At 38.0% G+C, this 24,580-nt stretch overlaps 1 protein-coding gene across 50 annotated transcripts in view; it reads left to right on the top strand.

The window, feature by feature from the left end:
* Nucleotides 1-814: 814 nt before the first annotated feature.
* Nucleotides 815-24,580, top strand: part of CCDC73 (coiled-coil domain containing 73) — a 153,583-nt gene continuing 129,817 nt past the window's right edge. For 28 of the 50 annotated variants that reach the window (XR_015142226.1, XR_015142221.1, XR_015142220.1 and 25 more), the window contains exon 1: nucleotides 854-1,455. The gene's annotated coding sequence lies outside the window, so the exon portion shown is untranslated. Of the gene's footprint in view, nucleotides 1,456-24,580 lie in introns of all 50 variants that reach the window. The other 22 variants (XM_086341035.1, XM_086341017.1, XM_086341038.1 and 19 more) reach the window with 5 other exon arrangements.

Here is a 24,580-nt window from a genome sequence, read left to right as displayed (position 1 = left end):
CATAGGTCAACTATGCTTTAGTTTAAATAGTTTTTAAAAAAGTAAAAGTAGTCTCTGCCTACATGGAGCTTATGTTTCAGGATATAGACAATAAACAAATATACCATGTTAGCTGGTGATTGTGTTGCAGAGTTTAAAGCAAGAGGCGGGTGGCAGAATTCCCAGCAGTCCAATGCTTAGGACTCTGCTTTCACTGCTGTGCCCCTGATGGGAGAACTAAGATCCCACAAGCTAGCCCTGCAGCTCCACCAAGAAAACAAAGAAACTCAAGACCTTGTGTAGGGAAGCCAATAGTGCAGTCTATTACAAAGTTTAATTCCAGGGGCACTGTTTACATTTAAAAAAAAAAGGCAAGGGAAAGGCGTAGTAGGCTACATGTATGGGTGTCACTGTTTTATTTAGGGTAGTCAAGCAAGGTGTCCCTAAAATGGTGACATTTGGGCAAAGACCTGAAGGAAGTGAGAGAGTTAAAAGAGAGTTCCAGATAGACTTTTACCTGCAAATATGGTTAAAAATTTGAGGACAGGAACCATTTCTTTCAGATTTTGATAACAGAGCAAAAACTATAGATAGGAGGCCTGAAATATATTGTATTCTATATTAGTTCGGTGCTAAAATAGGTGTTGTGATTATCTCTTTATTATTTCACTTAAACATCTAATTTTTTGCATGGATAATAGTTTCACCTGATTCAAACATAAAAAGTATATAAAGATCAGTGAGGGCTCCCTCTTTCTCCTGTCCCCATTCGCAGTTCCTATTGCTCCTATTAGGTTTCACTTTATCCTTTCAAAGATTTTTTTTCTCTTCTCAGGAGGTTTCAGACTGAAAACTTGAGATCATGCACCATCACACACATGGCTGCCACTCATCAGTCTCCTTGTAAGCTGATTCTGTTGGATGCTTGTCAGCTGTGAACCCGTTCACTCTCAGAAACACAAACAGGATCCCAAGAATTTTTTTTTTAACATGGATATGTAAACCAATACTTAGAGGGAACAAAGAAAAACATGGAACATCCAGAGATAAGGTTCCGGGAGCTTTATCTTAAAAACAACCAAACAAAAAAACAATCGTATTACCCCAGGTGCTCGAGGTTCTCCATCCACACTCAACTAGGGATCCAGAGGAATGAAAACCGGAAGTACTGTAAGGCGAACCGGAAGCATGGGGGCGACGGGGCAATAAAGGCCTTCGACTGAGGTAACTCGGAGTGGTCAATAGCTTGAGGGTGACTGTTTCAAGGCAGTCCCGATTCTTTTTCGTCTAAGGTCCATTTAAGAGTTTGACCTGCATCTCTGGCTGCTCAGGGTATTTGACTTGCCCCCAGGTCCCCTGATTTTTGCGTTGTGGCGTCTAGAATCTTCCACCCGCCGCACCTGGAAGGGTCCCGCACTGTTGGACCTCTCTCTGGGCGTCTCGTGGCTTTTCCTGAAAAGGCTGTGGAGGCTGCAGGTTAGTACGCGGGTCTTGTGTGTGTGCGTTATAGGGAAGGGTAGCCGCATCCATCTTATACGCGTACCTTAGGGTGGTTTTGTTTGTAAACATCTCGTTTGCATTTTAGAATCTGTAATCGTGTTGGTCACTCTTGTGAAAAATTTAGAAGGAGTTTGGTGCTCAAAGTTAGTATCATTTCAGGCTATAATGAGTCTCAGTTTTCTTTGGTGGATGTTACTTTGCAGAATATTTGAAGTATGGTGCAAAAATTCTTCTCAGGCTGTGAGCAGTTACTGAAGTGCGTACATTCTTGAGGAAAATTTCTCCGGTTTTCTTTATTCTTAGGGTAATTTTATTCTGAAGTGCTTTGCACAAGCTGACTGAAATGGAATCTCCCTGAGGAAATGGCTGACCTAATCCTGATGATGCTGAATTGTGGGTTTAAATAACTCATGTTGTTGTCTTAATCTTCCTCTTAGCTTTACGTTTGGACAGTGATGTCTCTCAAAGCGTTTATGGGGACGTTTATAATTAGTTCATTTAGGGGACTTCCTTGGCAGTCCAGTGGTTAAGACTCCAGGCTTCCACTGTAGCGGGCAAGGGTTCCATCCCTGGTTGAGAACTAAGATCCTGCATGGCACAAGCTGGGGCCAGGAAGAACAAACAAACAAACAAACCCAGTGCAATTCATTTAGAAAGAAAGAGCGAAGATTCCCTATCTGTTCTGTAAAGCATTCGGTCTGGTATGTAGAAGTTACTTAATAAATTCATATTGAACCAAACCCATATACTTATTATTATATGTTTGTTATACTCTTAACTCCAGAAAGATTTGTAATGATCTTAAAAAGTGTGAAGATTCCACTAAGGCTCTTCCCCTTAAATTAATGAAATTCTTTATTTTTGATTATTTGCTACTTTTCGTTGGTTATAAATGTCTGTGGCTGTTTTTGTTTGTACCTTGAATGGAAAACCAGTGCTGAAATATTCCAACCTGAAAATCAGCAAATACTGTGTGGGTGGAATTTATTCTGCAGGCCTTCACAGTTCTTTGCTGTTATTTCTTTAGCCAATTTGAGTGTTTATGATAACCCTATCTGGTTTCAGGGTTGGTTTGGAGTAGTTAGTGAATTTTTCAAAATTATATTTCTCTACTCAATTTATGAAGTGTGCAAATATAACTTGAGAGAATATTTTAATTTTTATACTGCTTCATACCATATTATCAGGAACTAACATTAATTTTTATATCAGAGTGCCACTAGGTGGCAGCATAGTGTCTTTAAATAGTTTCTTAAGTTTTGACTATGAATTTCATAACTCCTCCTGCTATCATAGTGCTATTCTGATTGCAGTAGGTATCTGTCATGCTGAATGCCAGGCACTGGACTAAATAGGCATATTATCTCATTTAATCTCATTTAATCCTAAACAACAAATCCCAAACCTTGTGACCTAGCTATTCCCATTATTCTTTTATCATCTGAGAAAGATGTGGGAAAGCGATTAAGTAATAATGCAAGGCCTATAAACTACAAGGCTGATAAACTACACAACCAATAAGTCATAGAGCCCGAATTGGAATACAGGCGCTTAATTGCAACTTCTTGTTAGTCAAATTAAAGTTACTGAAAGTTTGAACAAGTGGTGAAGAACCAGCAATTAAAATGAGAAATCTGTGGATATTCTGAGAGAGGTGAGACCTGAACACTTTTTTAGTTTTTTGTTTTGCTTTTTGTGTGGATCATTTTTAACGTCTTTATTGAATTTGTTACAATATTGCTTCTGTTTTATGTTTTATCTTGAATTTGTTACAATATTGCTTCTGTTTTATGCTTTGGCTTTTTGGCCATGAGGGCATGTGGGATCTTACCTCCCCAAAGGGATCAAACCCACACTCCTTGCATTGTAAGGTGAAGTCTTAGCTACTTGACTGCCAGGGAAGTCCCTGAACATTGATTTTGTATAATGTGCCTCAAGACGGTTGGAGGTGCATGGTCAAAAGCCAGTATTTCCTAAATTGTGTTCCAAGCAGCACTAGTCCTTGGAGATGCTTCAGGAAAAAAAAAGATTTCTGTAACCGGAAATGCTCTTGGAAATTTCAATAAAGGTTCTCAAAAATCCTGCAGTAAAGAAACCTGTTTAACCCAACTTTTTTGGAATATTCCACATTGAAAAATACATTTTATGTGCGGCCAATATAAACATATATTGGGTTGGCCAAAACGTTTGAGTTTTTCTGTAAGATGTTATGGAAAAACACAGACTCATTTTTGGCCAACCCAATACTTACACCTGAAATAAAATACTAAAATACACATGAAGAAATACTTACTTTATATTTTCTATTTTTTCCAGTCTTTTTTTAAAAAATGGTAAATATCTGTTGATATTTATTCTTCTATTAGTCCTGCTAATAGTTGAATGATGAGAGGATGAGATGGTTGGATGGCATCACCAACTCTATGGACCTGAGTGTGAGTAAGCTCCCAGAGTTGGTGATGGACAGGGAAGCCTGGTGTACTGCAGTCCATGAGGTCGCAAAGAGTCAGACATGACTGAGTGACTGGATTGAACTGTGTAGTTGAATGAACACAGTGTTTCTTGCAGGGAAATTATTCCTGATAATAATTCAGGCAAAGTAAGAACATAGGAAAAATTTTATTGATAGAATTCCCCAAAATACATTCTTTGGAACACATATTCCCCAGAATATTAATTGATATTATGAATAATCAAAAAAGTATTTCCTGATCAAGATAAACTTGGGGGATTTAGGTTAAAGTTAAACCAATTCTACCTATACTAGTGGTACTATTAATTTCTAAGATGAGGAGTTAGTATTCAGTGTTTCCCAGATTTATTTGACCATGGAACCTATTTTTAGAGGTTTACCTTGTGACCATTCGAATACACTTTGGGAAACGATCATGTTGATAATTAGGGCCAAAATGTTTTTGTTGTAATGTATGCGTTTCAGGTGAAAATTTTTGTTGTAAATTATTCACCTAAGTTTTATAACTCGTTTATCCTATTTGCTGGTATTGACATGGCAGAAAATATGTCAGAAAGCCTTTCAGCTTCTTAGTTTTCTTCTTACCCATGGAAACTTTCTGTTAATAAGAAAAGTCTTTATGAAATTCTCTGGTACTGGTAAATTTCGTATAAACAAAAACTTTTATTTTCAGTTTAAATTCAGTGAGCAGTAAATTTCCAGGTGTGTTAGAGTGAGCCACGTGAAGACATTTTGGCAATTTTTGTTTCATATTTGGGAACATTTGGAGTTTAGTTAAAGGTTAAATGTTTAAGAAATGTGTAAAGGATTTTCCTACACTTTATTTATATGCTGAGCAAAATCAGTGCTTATGTACTTGATCCAAAGTTGTTTTAGATTAGTTGAATTCATGGTACCTGTAATAGTTTATTTCATGTTTGGTTCCATAATAATTGTTAGGGAGAGAATTTCCAGTTCTCTCTTTTACACATCTCAGACCATTCATTTTTAGAATTTAAGTATTCTGACTTTACAGGATTTGTATATGAAATCCCCACTCCTTTTCTTAAATCAAGAAGAAATTTGGCAAAGTTTTTTTTACTGTAAATAGAGAATATTTTACTCATAATAGTGTAAAAATTTTCTGTAAGAAGTTCAGTGTTTTGGTAGCTACACATAATTGATAGAAAATTGGAAGAAATACTTACCAGGTGTTCCCATAGTGCATTTCTCACTGGAGCTTAAGAAACCTGTAAACACAAAACAGTTAATGAAAAATAACTTTTGTGGCAGCATTATCAATTGACATACAAGATTATGTGAACTAGACAATAAGAACAGAGCAGTATACACAGTAAGGTACTAATCTTATGGGCAGCAAGTACAGGAGCAATTGGTGAAAAATAGATTTGTAAGAAAGTTTTATGGAAGAAACGGAATTTGATCTGATTTTTGTTTAAATATGTTTAAACAGAAAAGGTAGAGAAAGACCTTCTATGTTAGAGAGTTGAATGTGTGATGATGTTAATCAGTTCAAGTTCCTTAACATGGCTTGAATATCCTCAAGACCTGCCTGCCTGTCCTCTCTCTCTTTTTTTTTTTTTTGGTCCTTTTTTTGTGTGTGTGAGAAAATAAACATAAGATGAAATTTAATGTTTTAAAATATACAGTTCAGTAGCATTACAGACATGCACGTTGTTGTACCAACACCACCATTCATGTCCAGAATTTCAACTTCTCAAACTGGAACTCGAAACCCATTAGACAATAACTTTCCATTCCCTCTTTCCCATTCTTGGCAATAACCATGCTACCTTCTGTCTCTGTGAATCTGACTACTCTTGGTATCTCATATACATGGAATCCTACAGAATTTGGCCTTTGCCCCTGGATTATTTCATGTAGCTTAGTGTCTTCAAGATTCACTTACATTGTAGCACGTTTCAGAATTTTTTTTAAAGGCTAAATAATGTTCCATTGTATGTATAGACCTAGAGCTTTGTAGTTTTCCCTCACAGAGATCTTGTACATATTTTGTTAGATTTATACCTAAATATTTTGTTTCCTTTCTTCTTCTTTCTTGGTGCTGGGTTTTTAGTGTTATTATTATTTTTTGTTCTGTTTCTCGGTTTTTAATTCTAATTGATTACTGATCTATAAGAAAGCTATTAGCCAGCCACTGCACTTAGTTTGATGCTGCACTTCCCCTCCCTAACCATCCTTGGCTCAAGGCAGCACCAAAGGAGTCCAACTCCCATAACCGAGAGCATCACTTCCCCCCAAGAAGCCCCAGGCTCCCACACACCTGCAGGGGAGCAGACGGGCACTCTCTCAGTCTGAAGCAATCTCTCTTATGCCAGGTTCATGCTGAAATGTGCAGAAACAGGCTAACACCCACCCAGTAATGAGAGAGGGAAGTTTAGGAGTCCTCACCTAACACGCTCAGATACTCGGTTGTGTCCGATTCTTTACAACCCCATGGACTGTATAGCCCACCAGACTCCTCTGTCCATGGGATTTTCCAGGCAAGGATACTGGAGTGGGTTGCCATTTCCTTCTCTATGCCTGCCCTCTCTTTTTGTATTTAATCACATGATCTTTTTTCTTTAAAATGTTTGAATTTCTTCTCTTCTGTCCCCTACTTTTCCTTGATTGCGTGCATGCTAAGTCACTTCAATTACTTATGACCTTAAATCTCACTTAATGTTTCATTTTGTGAAAACTGCTTATTAACAACCTCCTTTCAGTGTCCTATCTTTTTGCCTTTTCACACTGTTCATGGGCTTCTCAAGGCAAGAATACTGAAGTAGTTTGCCATTCCCTTCTCCAGTGGACCATGTTTTGTCAGAACGCTCCACCATGATCTGTCTGTCTTGAGTGGCCCTACATGGCAAGGTTCATGGTTTCATTGAGTTAGACAAGGCTGTGGTCCATGTGATCAGATTGGTTAGTTTTCTGTGATTGTGGTTTTCAGTCTGTCTGCCCTCTGATGGAGAAGGATGAGAGGCTTATGGAAGCTTCCTGATGGGAGAGACTGACTGAAGAATTGAAGCTTTTGAACTGTAGTGTTGGAGAAGACTCTTGAGAGTCCCTTGGACTGCAAGGAGATCCAACCAGTCCATCTTAAATGAAATCAGTCTTGAATATTCATTGGAAGGACTGATGCTGAAGCTGAAACTCCAGTATTTTGGCCACCTGATGCGGAGAACTGACTCATTTGAAAAAACCCTGATGCTGGGAGAGATTGAAGATGGGAGGAGAAGGGGATGACAGAGGATGAGATGGTTGGATGGCATCACCGACTCAATGGACACGAGTATGAGTAAACTCCAGGAGTTCGTGATGGATAGGGAGGCCTGGTGTGCTGCAGTCCATGGGGTTGCAAAGAGTGGGACACGACTGAGTGACTCAACTGAACTGAACAACCTCCTGCTTTCCAAATCAGTTTGTGTCAGTAAGAACTACCCTCCTATCCTTCAGCCAAATTTGATTTCCCTTTACTCAGGTCTGTCTCATGAACTGTTTCATGAATTCCTCAATAGACTAAAATCTCTTCTCTGAAGGTTAATTAAATCAGAGTTTTACAGCTAGAAGTAGCACTAGACATCATCTGCTTCAATTTGCTATTGTACTTATAACTATTTGGGTAATGAGACAGGATATTTATGAATTAACAGTCAAATTATAATTTAAATTTAGCTTAACATCCTTATTTTATAGGTGAGTAAGTGAGGCTTGGGCGCTGTGTATTTTGAACCCTTGAGAATGAAAGTTGAAAGTGTTAGTTACGTCCAACTCTTTGGGACCCCATAGCCCACCAGGCTCTTTTGTCCATGGAATTTTCCAGGGCAAGAATACTGGAGTGGCTAGCCATTCCCTTCTCCAGGGGATCTTGCCAACTCAGGGACTGAACCCAGGTTTCCTGCATTGCAGGCAAATTCTTTACCATCTGAGCCACCAGGGAAGCCCCTTAGTAAACCCTTTTTTATCTATCATGTCTTTTATATCATGCCTAGTGTTATCTGTCTGGGTTTACACTTGTTTGAATAAATGTTTTATCTACCTTTCTAGACTTTGATGATAAAAACCATTAACTCACATTTGTATCACTTGCAGTTTCTTGAACAGAGAGATGCATTTAATTATTCTCTTATTCTTTGCTATCTCTATATAAGAAGTCTAATTTAAAAAATCCACAGTGGACACTTTTCCCGTTTTTCTTCATTACATAATTATTCTTCCCTATGATATCCTTAAGATGTCTTAGGATATAAACACATATATTTTAAGATATCTTAAGATACACATACTGTTTCAGGAAACACTTTCACCACAGCATGCAGTGCAACAAAATTGAGTGCCTGACTGCAGTAAATTATTGTATAAGGCAGTATAAGGAGGGAGGTCGTCACTCAGGCCCTTTGCTCAGTTGTATGACTTGTACCTCTCAACTTTTGTCCTATCTATTAAATATATGCTATGTAATTAGATGCTTTAAAGAAAAAAAAAAAGAATTGGCCACTAGTCTCACTACTCAAAAGGTAATAGCTAACACACAGTTATTGCTAATACAAGGTAGAATGTGAGTGCAAATTTAATCAGTTCCAGTTTGGCACTGTGCAGTGTGGAACGTAAAAAACCCTTTGGTTCTTCACTTTTAGAGGGAATACACTCTAGGAAATGTTTGTCATGATTATCATACTGTTACAAATGGTCCTGATGGGGTTAAGGTGATTTTCCAGTGAATCTTGTAGCAATCCAAGATTAGATACTTAAATAGTGATTGTGTATTTTTAAATCCTGTTTTGTTCATTTTTTCTCAGTCTTTTTCAATCTGTACACACTAATTAATGAATGCAGTTTTTTACATATGAGCTCACTTTTTTGACATGTCATTCATGTTTTACACAAATATTAATAAATTACTTATGAAGGAGACATGCTTACAAAATTGATACAGCATTCAGTTCAAGTCGTAAGAGTATTTCCAATAATAAAAAGCATGATGAAAAGCTAACTGTGGGCTATTTAAAGAAAAAAAGGAAACTTGGAACTACAGGTTTTTAACAAAGAGTTTTGTGGGAAAACTCTTGAAGTTTTAGTAACTGAAAAATCAAATTTTTGTTAAATATTTGTAAAGCTGTTTTTGATGATTTTGTTTATACTCTGAATGTTTTAGCTAATGTCAAAGACTACCAATTGTTATTATGTGAAATGATAGTGTGAAATTGATGCTGTTATAGTATAACAATAAGGACGTGACTCATGTATTTTATGTACACATGCATTCAACTGTAGTGACAAATGGCTTCATGCTGTGTGATTAAATGCATATTAGCGTTTGCCCTAGGCATTTGATTATTACCATCTTTACTTCATTACATTACCACACTGTATGGCCATATAATTTATAAGATAATACACACATCACTTTGTTGCTGATAGGAATTATTCTGTTTTATGGATGGTGTCCTTTAATTTTGCCTTTCATGGATTATAAAATTGGTTAATATCTGCTGAAGTGAATCACTGGAGAAGCAAATAAAGATGTTGGCCTCAGGTCACAGTGTCATTTGTGATACTGGCAAAATCTTACAGGCTCATTTATCCCTGTACATGATTGATAACAGCATGGGTTAAATGGAGAAAGCTTTGCTTCTATTAAAGGATCATCATGAATGAAGACCTCCCACTTAAAAGTCAGGCATGATGAGAAGACAAGAGACTATCTACAGGTCAAATTAAATAACTTAAATAATTTAAGTAGAATGACAGTGTAATTTGTCCATTCTATGTTATTACTCTGACCCCTATCAGAATTGTAGGCTAACTTACTTTCTTCTGTAGAGTATTTAAAATGTAATTTTTAACAAATACTTACAAAGGTAAAAAGGCCTGTAGAGCTCTTAAATTGTGGTAAAATATAGATATTTTTTATGTGCTTCTGAAAAAAAACTCTTTTTTAAAAACACTGCAATACTTGTAAAATACTGAATCAAGTTATATGGTGAATGCTGAGGTAATGCTTTAGGCATTTTATAGTATTATGACTTTATTTAAAATATTTTAATAATATAGATAATGTAAATATAGTTTTTATTATCAACCTGTATTTACAAATACTATCAATAAATTTATTATAATAAACTTCTATAAATGAACTATTTAGAAGACTTTGTTAGTAACACTACAATGCTAAATGTTAAAAATAAAGATGCAGTCAGCATTTTTTAATGACTGCTTTCCTATATGGAATCATTGTTTGAGTTTAGCTCTTCACATTGTCTGTCAGGGTAGGGAAGCCCTAAGCATTTTTGGATAATAAAACCAGTATTGAAATGTGAGAATGTTTTGATCTGTTAAGAGTAAAATATGGATGAAACCTCAAATACTACATGTCTACTTTAAATGACCAAAGAGATGTGTTTAGAGCATAAAAACATTCTCATTTCTTGTTCATTAGCCGTTGAACCCTTATATATATATGCCGGGACTTTAATATACTACCTCATTTAATCCTCACACCCTGTAAAATAAGTATCCCTGTTTATAGATGAAACCGAGACCCAGAGAAGTCATACAGGTGGTAAGAGACAGAATTTGAACCCACATCTGTTGGGGATTCTTAAAGGAATCTATAAAGGTGGATATGTTGTTTTCAAAGTACATTATAAAAATCTGTATTTTACCACAAATCTTCAAAACTAGTGTATTTCTCACTTTATCAAGCTGGTTGTGTCATATTGTGAAAGCTGTTTTTGGATTGTGACTCTCAGTAAAAACTACATTTCACATTATGATCCAGCACACATACATGTGTTTGCTGCTGCCAAGTCGCTTCAGTCGTGTCCGACTCTGTGTGACCTCATAGACGGCAGCCCACCAGGCTCCCCCGTCCCTGGGATTCTCCAGGCAAGAACACTGGAGTGGGTTGCTATTTCCTTCTCCGATGCATGAAAGTGAAAAGTGAAAGTGAAGTTGCTCAGTCGTGTCCGACTCCTAGCGACCCCATGGACTGCAGCCTACCAGGCTCCTCCGTCCATGGGATTTTCCAGACAACAGTACTAGAGTGGGTTGCCATTGCCTTCTCTGACATGTGTCTGCATTTACATATAATTAAGACAAAAGTTAAGAAATTTCTCACATGTGACAATTGCTGGTATATTCTATTCTGTTCTTTTCTGTTCTTTTTCATGGTAAGAATTGCCACTTGCACCTAAACTGATTTTATATCTCTCTAAGCATTCTCAACTGCAGTAATTCTGAACCAACTTAAAACATACATGATAAAGTTTTTTCCTCCATCATAGAATTTATGTGTACATTTCGTAGAAAGCAGAACGAAGGGGAAAACAACGCTCATATCTTGATAATTGAAAGACAACTGCAGATAACATTTTGATGTATTCTCTTTCAATATTTTTTCCAATGGTATTTATATGTGTTGTTTTAACTATGATGGTTATATTATTTTGGATCCAAATTTTAAAAATTCAGTGTTTTATCAAAGTTAGGTGTGCATGTAATGGAAAGAATTAAACATTTTTTATAAGGTTTGTTCAGAAAAGCAGTAATCTCCCTTGCCATTTCCTCCTTTCCAGAGCAACTACTATAAACTGTTTCAGCTGATTCTTTATACATTTACTTCCACAGCTCTAAATAATATACTTACCACTACTACTACTTCATTTTCCCATTAGGCATTATTAAATGACTGTCCATAGTTTTCTTATTTAGAGTTATATTATTATGACTGTGTAAATGCTCTTCATAGCTGAACCATTGTAGTATGCTATGATTATCTTTCCTTTCTTTTATAACATTCTCCTCAATTGCATTGTTTTGTTTTCCCCCATTCCTTAATTTTTAATATATTCGTCAGACTCTCGTCAAAATTCTGAGAAAACTTCAGACTTTTATCAGTTATATAAAATTCCTGTTAACGACTTAAAAACAATTGATAATCTGTTAACTTCATCCTTTTGAGGAACTTTCTACCAAAGCTTACTACAGCTCCAGTCTGGACTGGTTGCTTTCTAGGTTTGCTGTACAAGTGTCATCTTGCTATCTCCCTTCACCATTCCAGGAGTTCCTTTCCTCTTTCTCTGTTGTATAGGTTTCCTGGATCCCATACCTTTCTCCTTCAGAAAAATCTTTGAAGTGGCTATCTGAGAAAGGATGCAGGAAAGATAAATTGTTTTGGACACTGCATGTCAGAAAAGATCTTTTACCTTCACACTTGGTGTGGCTGGTGAAATTCCAATTTTGTAATGATTTCCCCTTAATTTTGAAGGCTTAGCGTCTTTATTTTCGCTTTCATTGTAGATACTGAAAAATTCTGATGTAATTCTTCTTCCTTCGTATGGAAAAAAGTCTTTTCCTTTTCTGGAAGCGTATGGGATCTTTCCATTTTCTCCAGTGTTTTGTTATTTCACCATGTTGTGTGTCTTGGTCCCAGCTCTTAATGAGCTCTTCGTGAACTCCTGTTTTTTAGTTCTGTGAAAATTGATTTTGAAAATTTTTGATTTGTTCTCCTCCATTTTCTCCCTTGGCTTACTTTGGACTTCTGGGGTACAGTTAATTGGACCTTCTGAATTATCCTTTTTCTGCTTCAATTTTATATTTCTTTGACTTTCTGTTCTTTTTTCTAAGATTTCTTCAATTTGCCTTCCAATTCTTCTATTGAATTTTTCATCTCTTTATCTTAATTTTGAAAAGAACCGTTCTTTCTGTGAATTTTACTTTAGCATCTTCCTTTTTTTTTTCCTGTATATACTGTTAATAAGACTATTATGTTTCTTTTGAAAGAATTCCATCTGCTTAATCTTTGCTTCCTTTAAATTGCTTTTTAAATTTTACTGTTAGATTTTGCTTGTCTTTGAAATTAGACACTTGCCCTGAAAGTCTATTGATCTTTGGCTCTCTGCTCTGTATTTAAGATCGGAGTACCAAAAAAGCGAATTGGAAGCTCTAGATCCGGGCTACCTGTGCTCAGTCACTCAGTCATGTCCAACTCTTTGCAACTCCATGGACATGGAATTTTCCAGGCAGAAATACTGGAATGGGTTGCCATTTCCTACTCCAGGGAATCTTCCCGTCTCTTGCACCGGCAAGTGGGTTCTTTACCACTGCACCACCTGGGAAGCCCTTAGATAAATGGTTAGGGCTTATGACTGTGGCCTTCATTTTAGTGTAACCTGACCAGAACATTTTGTGAGCAAACTCCCAGTGTCACAGTCCTTTGTCTTTTCTCTTGGCCAGTCAAATCCTTGAAAACACGCTCAGTCTCCTCCTTTGAGTGCTGCCTATCGTCAGGTGTGCAAGCCCTGTAGAGGAAGAAGGCTTGTCAGCCAGGGGTGTCTCAAAATTTGGTAAATGACTTTTCAAAATAATAGCCATCCCCCATCCCCACCCTCACCCTTTTTGGCTGTGCCTGTTATCTCCTGTTGTAGAGACTCTGTTTTATCATCTTCAGAACAACTTCTAATCTGTCCTGGTAAGGGAAGGGAGAGAGGGAATCTGTGGGTCTAAACTCTTCTTAAATAGACTTTCAAGCAGTGGTTTCTGTTTTTGGCTTATGTTCCCTTCATCGTTACTTTAGAGAGCCCTAGTTTCACCAGACTGTTTCAAGAGGTGGGAAAGGACAGACTAGGAAGGGGCTGGAAAAGGGGGCACATGATATAAACCAAATTGCTTCTTAGTTTTTCCTGTTCCTGGCTTTACTTTTATAGGTCTTAAAAATATTACTGCTCCCCTGTCGGCCTGCCCCAAACCAAATTTTTGTTGGTTTTGTCTCATTTCTCATTCTTTTTGGTCAAAGGGTTTATGCCTTAAATTGGTCACTGTCATTTATGGGGGATGAGCTAAATGCCTGTGTTCAACCCACTATGTCTAACTGAACGACTCTGAGTCCCGTTGTTTTTGTTGATATTTTAACAAAACATTATAATGTAAATATTCTCTGCTATTATAAACTGTACAAACACATTTTTGAGAGGTGATATAATGTAGTGGTTAGGAATGAAGCCTAGAATCTGGTTACTGGATTCATAGCTTAGTTCCACCCCTTCCTGTGTAACCTTGGGCAAGGTACTCCATCTCTTTTTGCCTTCAAAAAGGCATTTCAGAAATGGAAATACTAACGGTAAATATCTCATAATGTAGTTTGGTGAACTAAATATAGTGTTAAGTCTTGCATATAGTATTGTTGTTCAGTTGCCCAGTTGTGTCTCACTTGTGACTACATGGACTGCAGCACACCAGGTCTCCCTGTCCCTCACCATCTTCCGAAGTTTGCCCAAATTCATGTCCATTGTATTGGTGATCCCATCCAGCCATCCCATCCTCTGATACCTTCTTCTCCTCCTGCCCTCAGTCTTTCCCAGCATCAGGGACTTTTCCAGTATGTCAGCTGTTCGTATCAGGTGACCAAAATACTGGAGTTTCAGCTTCAGCATTAGTCCTTCCAGTGAGTATTCAGGGTTGATTTCCCCTAAGATTGACTGGGTTGATCTCCTTGCCATCCAGGGGACTCTCAGAAGTCTTCTTCAGCATCACAGTTCAAAGGCATCAATTCTTGCTGCTCTACCTTCTTTATGGTCCAGCTTTCACAACTGTATGTGACCACAGGGAAGACCATAATCTTGACTATATGGACCTTTGTCAGGAGACTAATGTCTCTGCTTTTCAACACATTGTCTAGGTTTGTCATAGCTTTCCTGCCAGGAAGCAATTGTTTTCTGATTTCATGGCTGTGGTCGCCATCTGCAGTTATTTTAGAGCCCAAGAAGAGGAAATCTGTCGCTACTTCTACTTTTCCCCCCTCTATTTGCCATGAGGTAATGGGGCTGAATGCCATGATCTTAGTTTTTTAATATTTAAAATCAGATATAGAAAGTGCTTGCATATAGTTAGTGCTTAATAAATATTAGTTGTTATATTTTCATTTTAGGTGACTACATATATCATCAGGTAGTGATAACTTGACTGTTTTCTTATTACTGGACACTTAGGTTGTTTCAAATTTTTCTTTCTTGTTTTTATTAAGTATTTAGTAGTAGACATCTATTAACATGAAAGTTCTCCTGCATTTAAGATTTTTTCTTTTGAATAATTTTTTCTTTTTCTTTTGAATAGATTCTTCTAAATGGAATGTGTATAGTTTATGACTCTTGGGATATTCTAAGTTGTTTTCCAAAGGATTATTTTCACTTAATTTCAGTCAGAACCATTTGAATGCCTGTTTTACTATCCTTTTACCAGTACTAAATATTAATTAAAAAAAAAAAAAGTTGCTAATTTGGTAGGTAAAAACGTCATTTTAACATACATTTTTTGACTTACTAGTACAACAGTTTTAAAGAAGAAAAGCAGTCAGCTAGCTTGTCTTGTATTTTAGCTCATTTAAAGATGTGTGGTAAACTATCATGGAAAGTTGTTTTATTGACCCACATACATTCTTCCTTTTTTTTTTTTTTTTGGCCATGCTCTGTGGCCTGTGGGATCTTATTTCCCAGATCAGGGATTGAATTCAGGTCCTCAGCAGGAAAAACATGTCCTAACCACTGGACGACCGGGGAATTCCCTCTTCCTCTTTCTTGATGACAGTACGTGACATTTCCCCGAAGTAGTCCTCTTCACTTTCTCAGGCATGTGATGTTTGGGAGATTAACCTGGATTGACTTCATCTCCATTCCAAAGGTTGAGTTTGTCAAACTGTGTCTACATTAACCCTGAGCTCAGTAATTGGTTCAGGGATGGAAAGGTAACACACGCATCCCCAGCGTGGTAACTTTAGGACTTTTATTGGGACACAGGCTCTCCTTTTTCTTGTTGAAATAAGGAATAAGGAAGTGTATAGCCTTGGAAGCTGGTTGCAGAAGTTTTGACATTACGACATGATAGCCTGTTGAAAATGTAGCCAGAATTAAGGGAAAATAGCAAAAATTAAAAGAATAACAATACAAGTGCTGGTCACATTGATTACCTTAAGCCAAATCTAATTCTAGTCTTTAAATCAGTCAGTCAGTTCAGTTGCTCAGTCTTGTCTGACTATTTGCAACCCCAGGGACTACAGCACACTGGGCCTCCCTGTCCATCACCAACTCCTAGAATTTACTCAAACTCATGTCCATTAAGTCGGTGATGCATCCAACCAGCTCATCCTCTGTTGTCCCCTTCTCCTGCCTTCAGTCTTTCCCAGCATCAGGGTCTTTTCAAATGAGTCAGTTCTTCGCATCAGGTGGCCAGAGTATGGAGTTTCAGCTTCAGCATTGGTCCTTCCAATGAATGTTCAGGACTGATTTCCTTTAGGATGGACTGGTTGGATCTCCTTCCAGTCCAAGGGACTCTCAAGATCTTCTCCAACACCACAGTTCAAAAGCATCAACTCTTTGGCCCTCAGCTTTCTTTATAGTCCAACTCTCACATCCATACATGACTACTGGAAAAACCTTGACTAGACGGAACTTTATTGGCAAAGTAATGTCTCTGCTTTTTAAATCAGACAAGCCAATAAATTTTCTTTTCTTTCTTTTTTTTTAACTTAAGGGAAAATTTTTATTGGAGATGTCCTTTTAATGGAGGGTTCAGTTCACTTCAGTCGCTCAGTCGTGTCCGACTCTTTGCGACCCTATGAATCGCAGCACGCCAGGCCTCCCTGTCCATCATCAACACCTGGAGTTCACTCAGACTCACGTCCATCAAGTCAGTGATGCCATCCAGCCATCTCATCCTCTGTTGTCCCCTTCTCCTCCTGCCCCCAGTCCCTTCCAGCATCAGAGTCTTTTCCAGTGAGTCAACTCTTCCCATGAGGTGGCCAAAGTACTGGAGTTTCAGCTTTAGCATCGTTCCTTCCAAAGAGGGTAGGGGATGGATAACATGGTTTCCATTAAAGAAAGCTCTTTGGCCAATATTTTAAGTTATCCTTGTTTGGCTTCCCCCCAACCCCCAGTGAAATCATGAGTTTATTTAAGAAGATGACATAAGAGGGCAATCATAAACAGTTTCTGCGTTCTCTTTGTTCCTCCCAGTGTCTCTCTCTTTATGGTTACATTGAAATGGAAATGAATCTCTTTACAAGATTTAACATTTGAAACAAACCATTTTAGTATTTTGCATTTTGATGGAAACAACAAAGAGTACAGAGATAACTCCATTAATGTTTTTTCAAAAACACCTTGTTCGGCTTTCTAAATATTTTTAAATGCAAGTTGATGATGATGGTTTAGTCGCTAAATCCTGTCCAGATGCCTGCAACCTCATGGACTATAGCACACCAGGCTCCTCTATCCATCTGATTTTCCAGGCAAGAATACTGGGGTGGGCTGCCATTTCCTTCTCCTAAATTTCCTTTTCTTTTTTGAGTTGGTTTTTCTATATTTGGAACTGAAGGTATCCTATACTCATCTGAGTTAGCAGTAATGGTTGGAAGAGTGCTTCCTATTTTTTTATGCCCCACATCACCACACAATTGAAAGATGAATTGAAAGATGATAGCACAGTATTTGTACAGAGCAGAAAGGCATGTGGACAAAGTTACTCCTGACCAGTTGTATGCATCCCTGGGTGTTTGGCTTTCCCAGGCTATGCCTGGTCTTTGCATAACTGAGAGGAGTAATGAGTCTCAAACCTGTAACTTACTCATAATATACGGTCTTAGCACACCAGTTGGAAATCTCTGGGCTAGAACATAATACTTACAAACTTAAGATCATGGGATTGATTCTGTTAGGGGAGTGTAATCTCCTCGGTTCTGTCTCATAATAAAAAAGATTTGAAATGACGGACATTAAAGCCCTCAGCGCATCACAGCTCTTGGACAATCCATGTTATAGTTCTCGGATAGATCAGTTTTATTTAAAAAAAAAAGGAAAATACATCCTCGAGGCATGAGGGCATGCCATCCCAAAAGACGTGAAGAGGAGAGAGAGAGAGAGAGAGAGAGAGAACGCAAGCACACGGCTGCACAGGAGAGAAAGAGAGAGAGAGAGAGACATCCCCCCGACCCTTTGGCTCCTCTTTTTATATGTTTTTTCCTCCCCCTGGGCCTGCGCTATATAAATTGGGCTAGCCAGGAGTGCTGTTTCTTCTACCCGAGGTCCTCACTCCAGTCCTCAGACCTTCCTTTGTTCTATTTTCGCGGGCTTTTCCCTTCCTTGTCTTTTAGCCACCGCCATTCTGGACTCCTTTTTCCTATTCTAACTACCTAACAATTCCCATATACTTTGCTTATTTTGCTCTTTCTATAACATTCCTAATTCTGATCATGAATTTAAAAAGTGTACCAAGTGGGGAAACGAATCTTAATCATTTTCCCTGGTTCAGATTTTGGGAATATTTGAAAATTTGTGAATACTTGGCGTTAATTTCGGAGAAGGCAGTGGCACCCCACTCCAGCACTCTTGCCTGGAAAATCCCATGGACTGAGGAGCCTGGTAGGCTGCAGTCCATGAGGTCGCTAAGAGTTGGACACGACTGAGCGACTTCACTTTCACTTTTCACTTTCATGCACTGGAGTAGGAAATGGCAACCCACTCCAGTGTTCTTGCCTGGAGAATCCCAGGGACGGGGGAGCCTGGTGGGCTGCCATCTATGGGGTCGCACAGAGTCGGACACGACTGAAGCGACTTAGCAGCAGCAGCAGCCGCAGCATTAATTTTCTCTGATTCTTTATACAAAAGATAGAATTGTCACCAAGTTTCTCATTTCCGTTGTTGAAGACTGATTAGAAGTCTCATAGTTTTATTTAGTACTTTAAATCAGTATTCGGTAAACTAGAACAAGGAAACAAATCCTTTCCTAGATGGGATCTAAAATCTACATTTTAAAAATATATTTCAAAAAAAGTCAGTGACCAAGTAAGTATCCCATGCTTTGGTTAATTTATATCAGTATTTTTCTACACTTGAGTGGGCTCGTTAAAGCAAGATTGAAGTAGCCCGCCCCCAGTTCTTGACTCAGTGGATCTGAGTTAGGCCCTAGAATTTCATTTCTAGCAAAGTGATGCTGGTATTGTTGGTCCAAGGACTATACTTTGAGAAGTGAAGCGAAGTGAAAGTCACTCAGTCGTGTCCAACTCTTTGTGACCCCATGGACTGACTGTACAGTCCATGGAATTCTCCAGGCCAGAATACTAGAGTGTGCAGCCGTTCCTTTTTCCAGGGGATCTTCCCAACCCAGGGATCAAACCCAGGTCTCCTGCATTGCAGGTGGATTCTTTACCAGCTGAGCCACAAGGGAAGCCCATACTTTGAGAAACACTGATTTATTTCATGCTTTTGTTGTTTGCTTACCACTGTTGATTTTTATTAAAGTTAACAGGTAGGTAGTGTGATTTTCTACTCTTAACATAAAGGTACTGTTCTCAAATTTTGCAGATATTTTGAACTTTTAGTGTTTAGGACAAGTACTGTTGTTACATGGGCTTTCCTGATGGCTCAGTGGTAAAGCATCCGCTTGCAATGCAGGAGATGAGGGTTCGATCCCTGGGAAGATCCCCTGGAGAAGGACATGGTAGCCCAATATTCTTGCTGGAAAAAAATCCCAAGGACAGAGAGACCTGGCGGGCTATGGTCCATGGCGTTGCAAAGAGTTGGACATGACTGAAGCAACTGAGCAGACACACACACTGTTATATAGCAAGAAACAAATACCAGGTCACCAAATAAATGCAGTTTATTTCTGCATAAATAAAGTATATTTCTGGTAAGTGAATAATGCTTTGACATTGACTTTCCATATAAAATAGAAGGAGCCTTCTGATGGAAATAATCGAGCCTTCTTTAGTAATAAAAATCAAAGATAAAAATATAGCAAACCTCTTAAAGAGATCACTATATTCAATCTCTTTTGGGATATGTTGGTATGTAAGTAATAGATAACATCTATTTAAAAAAACAAAGCTTTCTGATAAAATATTAATTACACTTAAGCTTATTACCATTATTTTGTGTACTATTTTTAAAAGTCTGAATAGTATAGAAAATAAAATTAGACATAGTTGTCAATTTTTCCTGTTTTCTTTTCACAATTATTTATTAATTGAACTGGTTGGTGGTGTTAATCTGTCTAAAAATCTATTTCAGAACTTTGAGAGTGCTCATCTTTTAAAATAGGAAGCATTTTTTGGGTTAAGCTTGAAATTTATTGACAGATTAGGGAACTTTATCTCAGAAAAATTAATCTTCACCTTTAGGAGTCTGACTTTGGTGATTTTTAAAAAAATATGCCATAGGAAGTAATGCCTATACACCTCAGAAGCAATTTAAGGATCAAAAGAAAAATATAGGTGAAATTGCTCTGTAATATGTGAAGTTGTATAAAAATAAGCTATTTTAATTGCAAGTTAATTAAATGAATGCTTACTTTGTGTCTAGAAATGTGGGGGAGTAAATGAAAGCATGTGGAACAGTTCTTGCCTTTAAGAAACATCTAATTTGGAGAGGCAGGTGGACACATATAGAACAACTGGTAAGTTATTATTAAACTGTAGTGTTGACTTTAACCACTCAACAGGAGTTTAGAAAATGGAGGGTATAGAGTGGTCAGGGAAGGATTTCTGGAGAAAAGGGGCCTTGAATTGGGCATAAGAGGTGGAGTAGAATTTAAATGGAAGGGGATTTGAAAAATTATTCTAGGTACCAAGGTGGGAATGAGTGTGGATTAGGTGGGAGACAGTAGGAAACTATTGGAGAAAGCAGTGGCAACCCACTCCAGCACTCTTGCCTAGAAAATCCCATGGACGGAGAAGCCTGGAAGGCTGCAGTCCGTGGGGTCGCTGGGGTCGGACACGACTGAGCGACTTCATTTTCACTTTTCACTTTCATGCATTGGAGAAGGAAATGGCAACCCACTCCAGTGTTCTTGCCTGGAGAATCCCAGGGACGGGGGAGCCTGCTGGGCTGCCATCTATGGGGTCGCACAGAGTTGGCCACGACTGAAGCAACTTAGCAGCAGCAGCAGTAGAAAACTATAACAGAAGACATCTTGGCTCTCTGTTGGAACCTGTGTTTGGTGTAGAAGATTAAATTTGAATAGGAGGATGAAACTAGAGAGTGGGAAAGCTTTAAAAATGAGACAGATGCATTTGGACTTGATTTGTAGACAAGAGGAGCCCTCTTGAATTTGGAAATTGATGAGATTTAAGTGGTGTTTTAAAAAATAATTCTGGAGAAAATATACAGGATAAACTGAAAGGGGAGAAGATTAAATAAAAGGATAACAGGAAAAGGTGATTATAATTCATGTCTGAGGTAATGAGGGTTTGACTAGATTGGTAGCAGTAGGAGTAGTGATGCAGAATGAATCTAAGGACCAATTGGAAGGAAGAACAAACTGGTCCATTTAGAGATTAGATTTCGGGGATGAAGGGGAGTGAAAATGAGAGAGAGGGCACAGAGAAGACAGCGAGATAGAAAGAGATCAAAGATTCTGTGAATGTTCATTGGAGATTTAAATAAAGAATGTGTTACTGCTGACAGAAATAAAGTTTGAAAGATTTGAGAGAGAAATGGGAGTTTTCATTTGTTAAATCTGAGGTGGAAAAATGCTAGTGAGAACTTTTGAGATAACTGAAGATACATTTGGAATCATTCACATGGTAGTCACAAGATAGAACTTTGGAACTGGAAGTAAATTTAGAGATAAACCAAGAAAGTAGATCCAGAAGTCAAGCAGTTTGTCCAAAATCACATGACTACCTACTAACAGGTTTGTTAATATCAAGTGATTCCTGGTCTGTTGCTGTTCGAATGATTATGTGCCTGTTGGAGGGGTCACTAACTAAATACCTTTAAGGAGCTGGAAAATGCGGTAAATTCATTGAATCAATTCAGTTGCTCAGTCATGTCCAACTCTTTGCAACACCATGGACTATAGCACGCCAGGCTTCCCTGTCCATCACCAACTCCTGGAGCTTACTCAAACTCATGTTGGATGGTGATGCCATCCAACCCTCATCCTCTGTCATCCCCTTCTTATCCTGCCTTCAATCTTTCCCAGAATCAGGGTCTATTCAAATGAGTCAGTTCTTCGCATCAGGTGGCCAGAGTATTGGAGTTTCAGCTTCAGCATCAGTCCTTCTGATGAATATTCAGGACTGATTTCCTTTAGGATGGACTGGTTGGATCTCCTTGCAGTCCAAGGGACTCTGAAGAGTCTTCTCCAACACCACAGTCTAAAACCATCAATTCTTCAGTGCTCAGCTTTCTTTATAGTCCAGTTTTCACATCCATACATGACTACTGGAAAAACCATAGCTTTGACTAGACGGACCTTTGTCGGCAAAGTAATGTCTCTGCTTTTTAATATGCTGTCTAGGTTGATCGTAGCTTTTCTTCCAAGGAGCAAGCGTCTTTTAATTTCATGTCTGCAGTCACCATCTTCAGTGATTTTGGAGCCCAAGAAAATAAAGTCTGTCACTGTTTCCATTGTTACCCCATCTGTTTGCCATGAAGTGATGAGACCAGTTGCCATGATCTTAGTTTTCTGAGTGTTGGGTTTTAAACCAACTTTTCCACTCTCCTCTTTCACTTTCATCAAGAGGCTCTTTAGTTCTTTGTTCTCTGCCATAAGGGTGGTGTCATCTGTGTATCAGAGGTTATTGATGTTTCTCCCAGCAGTCTTAATTCCAGCTTGTGATTCATCCAACTTGTGCTTTATCCAGCCCAGCATTTCGCATGATGTACTCTGCATATAAGTTAAATAAGCAGGGTGACAATATACAGCCTTGATGTACTACTTTCCTGATTTGAAACCAGTCCGCTGTTCCATGTCCAGTTCTGACTGTTGCTTCTTTACCTGCATACAGATTTCTCAGGAAGCAGGTAAGGTGATCTGGTATTCCCATCTCCTTAAGGATGTTCCACAATTTGTTACGATCCACACAGTTAAAGGATTTGGCATAGTCAATAACGCAGAAGTAGATGTTTTTCTGGAGGTCTCTTGCTTTTTCAATGATCCAGTGGATGTTGGTAATTTGATCTCTGGTGCAATCAGTTCAATTCATTGAATAGTTGATAAGTATTTTGTAATCTCTGATATTATTATACTTTCTATCAGGCCCTGTCCTAGGTGCTGAAGACAACAGCATGGTCAAGACAGATGAGCTTGTGCTTTAACAAGCTCATTTTTTTAAAAGGAGCAAGTAAAGAGTAAAAGATAATTAGTAAAAGGTAATTATAAAAAAAGTAAAAAGATAATTAACAGATAATTTTGGTTAATGGGAAGTGCTGTGAAGAAAATAAAACAGTATGATGTACTGAAAAGTGATGAGGTGTGGTACATACTGAAGAGGTAACATTTGATCTGAGACTTGAAAAACATGAGAGAAATTCTGTGTAAGTGTGGTGATAGATCATTCTAGATAGGAGGAATAGCAAGTATGTGGAGGTTAAAGCTAAAGTAAATTTGGTTTTGAACTGAAAGAAGATTTGCTCAGTTCCTCTTATGTACTAGATATAATGCTAGGCTCTGGGAGATACAGAAGTGAAGAGGACAACACTGGCTTCCCAGACTGAGTGGAAAGTCATGTAGATTTGCACTATCTGGTAGATATTTCTGTTGGTAAATTGATATTTTTTATGTAAAATGATGAATAATATAAATATAATTATCATTTTGATTATATTTCCCACATAGTCTTTACCAAACAAATTTAAGGCCTAGCACAGCTATTATCTTTTTCTGTAGCCTTCTCTTTAAGCCCTGTGGACAGACTTAGTTAGTTTCTTGTTTGTATTTTCATTGACAACTTGTGTTGCATCTGTTTTAGTGCTTTTCATACTGTTGGCTTCCATGTCTCTCTCTCCAGCCAGGTTGTGAGCTCCTACCTTGGGAAACTTGCATAGTGCTCTGCGTGTGCTAACCTAATTAAAGTTTCTTTAATCAACTGCTCTGTGTAATTCATCATGTATTTTTTTGAGGACTAACATTGTTCAAGGTATTCTATGTACAGCCATTTCTCTAATTAAATAGGAAGTGGGTTTTGTAATCCTGTTTGACATGATGGATTGACCACATATATTTATTTTCCTCAATGTCATTAAAATACATAAAAGGAATATTAACTCAGAGAGACAAGAGAGCAGAAGATAATTCAACAGTGTTTCTCAGAAAGCAGATAGACAAGTGGTGACTGACTTAAAAGTTTGGAAATATGCTTATCATTTGGAAGGACCAAATACCAAAGATGAGAATAAGGCTTGAGCATAAAAAAGGTGATTTGTTGAAAATCTTTGTATAGAATACTTGAATCTTCCCAGTCTCTTTCCCCACAGGAGATGGGAAATTTATGCTGAAAAAATTAAACCATGCAGTCCTAGTCAGAAGTGCACAAGACACAGTGCAGGACAGGGGTGAGGCGTAGGACTGAAAATGAAAACTGAGTGAAAATCTGTTCAGTGTGGAGCCCTTTTCATCCTGTCTGTCATACTTCTATCACAATGCCCAGATAAAATCTTCCTCTCTTTTTGCATTCTGAGACAAGAATGGAGACATTTTCTCCAGAGAAAATGAAAGTTTTGAGAGAAACAATATCTATATATGGATGTTGGGGAGGTAGTCTCCTAAGGAAAAGACTGTTTGGCCACCCAGTCAACCAGTATTGAAGCCTGTTGGTCGTTAAGTCCTTCCCAGAACTTCCATCCAGCT

Source organism: Bos grunniens, chromosome 15, assembly GCF_055505025.1.
Source record: "Bos grunniens cultivar Pamir isolate PY7600 chromosome 15, Bosgru_T2T1.0, whole genome shotgun sequence".
Lineage (NCBI taxonomy): Eukaryota > Metazoa > Chordata > Mammalia > Artiodactyla > Bovidae > Bos > Bos grunniens.
The sequence above is the reverse complement of the archived record's forward strand: the minus strand, read 5'-3'. Positions and strand labels throughout refer to the sequence as shown.